Source organism: Patella vulgata, chromosome 4, assembly GCF_932274485.2.
Source record: "Patella vulgata chromosome 4, xgPatVulg1.2, whole genome shotgun sequence".
In the NCBI taxonomy this organism is placed as follows: domain Eukaryota; kingdom Metazoa; phylum Mollusca; class Gastropoda; family Patellidae; genus Patella; species Patella vulgata.
The window spans coordinates 84711137-84717136 of record NC_065882.2 but is presented as its reverse complement, the minus strand read 5'-3'; positions in this window follow the sequence as shown (position 1 = coordinate 84717136).

Genomic DNA, 6000 nt, shown 5'->3' with positions numbered 1-6000 from the left:
GATCGTTACAGGTTACCTCCAACAACAGAACATCACCACATTACCTTGGCCAGCACTGAGTCCCGACCTCTCCCCCATCGAGCATGTCTGGGACATGCTTGGACAGAGGTTACGTCAACGTCAACAACGTCCTGCCAATGTCCAAGAACTTGCTGCTGCGTTGCAACAGGAATGGGACAATCTGGACCAAAATGACCTTAGACGTCTCATTAGGAGTATGCCACGTCGGATCAATGCTTGTTTGGCAAACAGAGGAGGATTTACACGTTACTGACTTGGTTGTGATGCTGTGGTAACTTTGCTGTTTGACCCCGGGTATCATTTTACCCTTATAATGGTCAGTCTGTGCCTTACTTAGTCTAACGATCATTTGGAATAAATCGATGAATGTGAACTTCATTTCATTTTGTCATTTGTTTCTTCGTCAGTTTCATTAGGTGACTTTAATAACACTTAAAAATCAAATATCCCCTACTTTTTTTGAATAATATATAGCATACCAATACAACACACAGGAACATAATATATCATATTGTAGTCATTAGGGTCATCGTCTTAATTCACGAGTTATAACTGTAGTGGGGAGTTATAAATAGACAATTTTTCCCTTAATTTTTTTTCTCCCCATTTCCTGCATATTTTGGTCGACTTTTTGGTCTAGAATTTGAGAAAAGGGATCAGATTTGTAATTTCATGGACGTTTTGGGTAATACTGATGATATTACAGCTGACGTATAGGGGGTGTAAAGTGTCTTTCTACAGAGCAATCATTGTGTCGGAAGTGAGATTTTCACCCCAGTCAACTTCAAATCCCCGTAGCAAAAAATCTAAACGGTCAACTCCCTACAAAATTATGATGAGGAGATTGCCAAATGTGGTCCTCATTGTGCCTATAAAGATTGGAACCAACGGAATGTTGAGCAAAAAGCTACAGCCAGTGATGTTACAGCCATTTAACATTGAAGTCAATGGGCAAATAATTACTAGTCCGAGTCCGTCTGACTCCATTGTCATATATACCCTCGTTCTGTCTTGTACAGCGGTCTCCGATCTGCTTGTCTCGCGGTAAGCGGGGGGTTGGATGGCTGAATGTTTAGCGTGCGCGCGCTGTATCATAAAGTCTGTCATTGAGTCGACTAGCGTGGTTTCGAATCCCCGGTTGTACGTGGCAAGGAGTAGGGTCGCCTGTCCAACCTCGTGGGTTTTCTCCGGGTCCTCTGGTTTCCTCCCACTGCTACTACGCGCAAGCGAATTATGTAAATAAAATTAAACCATATGTTAGTCCCGAAACGATCTAGTATGTGTCGAGTGGACGTTAAACCCCATTTCTCTCTCTCTCGGTAAGCTTGTCTTGACATCATTTATAACGGTCAAGGTGTTATCAACAATCTTATTAGTATCTATATAATATATAGTCAACTATAATATATAGTCAAGCAGTAGTAAGAAGTTTTATTTTAATCCCTTCAAGTGCCTGTGGGTGGAGCAGAGAGTAGTGTATCGACTCACCCGAGTTCAGACGCTGCCGTGGCAGAAGGGCTGAATAGTTATCTTAAACTATTCTTGTACTGTGTTGGTGATATTGCTTAGGTGTAGGGTAGTTCCTGTTATTATTATACGCCGAGATAACCTTATTTTAAAATCTCTGTAGACTTGATTGTCATTGTTACCGCTGTCACGATAATTACCAATGTCTCGAATCGCTTGTCAGCTGGTCCGGTTTATAAAAAAAGCCCTCTGTAAATAGCCCGCCCCTCTTTTTCCCCTTCAGCGTTCGGATTGGATATGAGGACTATGTACCAATCTGATTCAAATACAGATCTATATTTCGTTTCGTTTTTTATACTTTCAATGACTACATAAATTTGTACTGGTAGGTCGTGTCCCACAGTTCCGTGCATGGCACACCAAGAAGTCATCGTAACATACCATTTCATTGGTTTATCCCTCACTTCAGCCAAAACGCCGGTAATATAACAACTCTTCCAGATCCTAGTGTAGTAAAGACAAGTAGAACGAAATTTTGAACTATAAAGAACGAAACGAAATAGGATCTGTGTTTTAATCCGATTGACTTATGTACAAGTTGATAGTGCACGCAAAAGATCCACTGGCTTTCGAACAAGGGTGGATGAAAAGGCGACCACTAATAATAGTATGGAATAGATGACAGGATAGATCCAGTTGCATTTTACTTCTAACAGCTTGTAGAAAGAGACGTTTAGTAGAATTCGTCGCCCCTTTAAAAGACCGAGCATCCTGTTTCGCAGACACACTGTCAGCGGATGATGGATTCTATAAGTTAGCTGAAATTAAAGAAAGTAATATTTACTACAACAAGGGAATGAAAAACGAAATAAATTGAGTCTTTTACACACGTAAGCGACCACTGTGTCATGTTTTTGTTGACATTCAATACCTAGTAATATGCATATAGCGTATATAATTTCTTAAACAAAAATTGAAAAAACAAGCTTATGGAATTAAAGGGAAACGACACAATTTTAGCTTTTTCATTGGTGTATTGTTATTTAGAAAAGGTGGGTAGGACGTTGACCCAACCGTATAAGATGAAACGGAATTTAGGTAAGCCTGGGGGTGGGGGGGGATTTGGATTTTTGAAAGAATTTGGTTGTAAACTATTGTAATTGGGCTTATAGACAAAGCAATAAATGACTGAAGTTTCTCAAATTCTCAAAGATTTCAATTTCCCGACCGACCCCCCACCCCCCACCCACAGGCTTATACGGCCGAGTTCGTAAATTTAGATTTTCATGGCGTCGGTCAAGTCGTTTAAAAGACGGGGACGTATTTTATAACAGCGTGTTGTGTCGCTCATACACTTTCTAGCGAGGTAAGCAAGGTCTTATTTTCTCACTGAGATGTTCATTTACATTGTTCAGGCGTTTACGGGGACTGACACGCCATCGTTTAACAGTAAAAAGTTGGCCAGTAAAATTTACTGGAAAGTGAAATTTTTTCGACAAGGATCCAACAGGACGGTTCCTGAACGTACAGGGCGAGTGTAATGAGACCTACGTTCAGAGCTGAACTAGCTAACCTGGGGGTACAGGGCGAGTGTAATGAGTCTTACGTTCAGAGCTGAACTAGCTAACCTGGGGGTCCTGTGCGTGCGATCCCTGCGTTGGCCGAGAAAGTTGATCGATCGGGAGTTTTCGGCGTTGGTTCCTCCTTGTCAGTGGTGCAGGATCGAGGGCCTGTCAAGGGACAGCGTATAGTCGAAAACGCGAAGTCTCATGTACACATTGGCGTATGAACAATTTTAAACTACTTAACTTTGGTTATTATAAACTTACCTGTGGGTTTGAAATCAACTCCCATTAAAAAAAAATCCATTGCACAACTAAATATCCCAACGCGTAAAAAAGTTCTCTCTTGAAAAATTGTAATTCCACAAACTTCCACAAAATACCAAAATAGAAGCTGATTACGTCACTCTTCCGGCGATATCATTTAGTATAACGGGGTGACAGCATACTACATCAAAACGGTTTTCGGTACTTTTACGACAATTCATATGAGAAGACATATTAGGAGAGTGAGAAATGGGGTTTAACGTCTACTCGACACAGACTATGTCATTTCGGGAGACTAACACATGGTTTAATTTTTTATTTCAATAATTCGCTTGCGCGTAGGGGTCTTTAGCAGTGGGAGGAAACCGGAGGACCCGGAGACAACCCACGAGGTTGCACAGGCAACCCTACTCCTTGTCACGTACAACCAGGGATTCGAAAAACATATTAGGACAATTAAAACAGAAAATCAGTTTAATGAACAGCTTCACTGAAGATATGTATTAATAATGGAAATATTGTCAAACCTCTCGAGGTGTTAATACTAAAACATTAAATTACTAGACCTTGCGGCAAATGTGAATCAATATATACCTCTAAATACCCGTCCAGTGAGCACATTGTTCATACACTGTTAAAAATGGATGTAATTAAAAACGGATGTAATTAAAAACTATAAGCAGTGTTAATAAAACATACATTATGCAAGAGCTAAATCTGCCTATTGCAGGTCTTTCTTTAGGTCTGAAATGTTATAAAACTATTAATTAGACATATATTAACATGAAAAGACCTTAATCAACTTTCGATGACATCTTATCTGTCGGATTTTTATTGGATTTGAATCCGTTGTGTTGCTCAGCGCTCATTCATGATTGAATCCAAAAATGGATAATCGAGACTATGTTTTTTTATCCTACCGACTTTAGTAATGATGATCGCAGTCTAGGCCTAAATTTCAATCGCTTGTAATGCGGTTAAGAGTGGAGCAATTTGACTGAAATTTTCAGCACATCCCCTTTATATTATCTAGTTTTTAACTATTTTAGTTAGAACCGGCAGCTCGTAATCTCATCTTCCATAATGTATCTTTAAGTGTAAATTTTACTCCACAGCTAGCGTTTTTTTTAAATGTAACACATGTCCAAGGGTAACCAACTAAAAGAATTTCACCTAACAAGTGTAACCGATATTCATGACTACTGAACACCTGAATAGGTGTAATTGTGGGGTGTTTGGGTTAGCAACAACACTACCAGTGTTATAGTGCATTTACACCAAAGCGTTAACTCGTACTGGGGAATAAATCATAGAACAGCGTTTATTGGGTTACAAAAGTGTGATCGATATTCATGAGTACTGAACACCAGGATAGGCGTAATTGTAGCCGCTAAAGGGTGTTTGGGATGAGCTACCCCCTCTACAAGCATTTTATTGCATTTACACCAACAGGTGTAATTATTTTAGGTGTCAATCTTACACCGTATCTTGCGTTACAAAAGTATTTGTGTACTCCAATTTGTGTGTGTGTGTTTTTGTTGTTTTGTTTTTTTTGTAAAATATGGCGTTAATTGCACTAGTAACACAACTATAACTCATTTTAGAATGTGTACTCATGTAAAGTATATATTATTTTAGCTTGTTATAAACACTTAAAGACGTGTTAATGTTCCAAAATATTACCAAGTACAATATCTTGATTAATAATTCTTAATTCAGGTTAGGTGCATAAATGAATAAACCACATTTTTCAGCTAAGTTGTAAGATTATGTGTATTGATTTTTCCTCGGGATTTATATTCATTGTAAATTGATACAGATTGTCTAATTGTCCAACAGCAGTTGAATGTGAATCAGTCTGATGGGTATTTGTCAATTGAATGTCATTGTAAAATGAAGCGAAGTAGCCGACGGTCTGTATGTAATCTGGGTCGGGCTAAACGCCCTATACTAATTATCATACAGACCTGTAGCCAATTTCAAGATTTCTGAACTAAGAAGTGGTTGGCTTGAAATAAATATCCAACAAAACAAATTATACCCGCTTTTGTGTAATAATTAAACTGGAAGTGTAATTTACAAAACATCCTTGAGGGGTAATGCTTAACCTACACCCACGGGTGTAAACTATTTATATGTAACATTACACTGTCTGTGTGCATCAAGCAGGTTACACTACTGAAAGTGACAACTAGTTTCCACCTAAACTGGTGTAATGTTCTACATCAGTAGGAGTTACCCCTATTTAGGTGGCAACTAGTTACCACCCGAAGTGGTGTAAACTACCTTCTTATTTTTAACTGTGCAGCAATCGTGTCCAGCTCATCCCAAACTCTTATCACAAATCACCAACAGATCAACAACTTCAGAACAAGCGACAAGAAAGACTGTAACATATAGAAGGTTTTAATCCAATCGGATTAAAATACAGATTTATATTTCGTTTCTTTTTTTTTATTCTTTCAATGGCCTCTACTACATGAAGATCTGACCTTTTGTAGTGGAATGTTGCGTCAGGTGTCATACGAGCGGCTTTTGACCCTTTGACGTCAGATATTTGATTAACCGTTGATGTGTCTAGAGGGTTACCCACAGTTCCGTGCACCTCACGTCAAAAACTCGCCGTAACAGATAGTTTCATTGACTAATCCGTCACATCAATCAGATCGCAGGTTATATAACA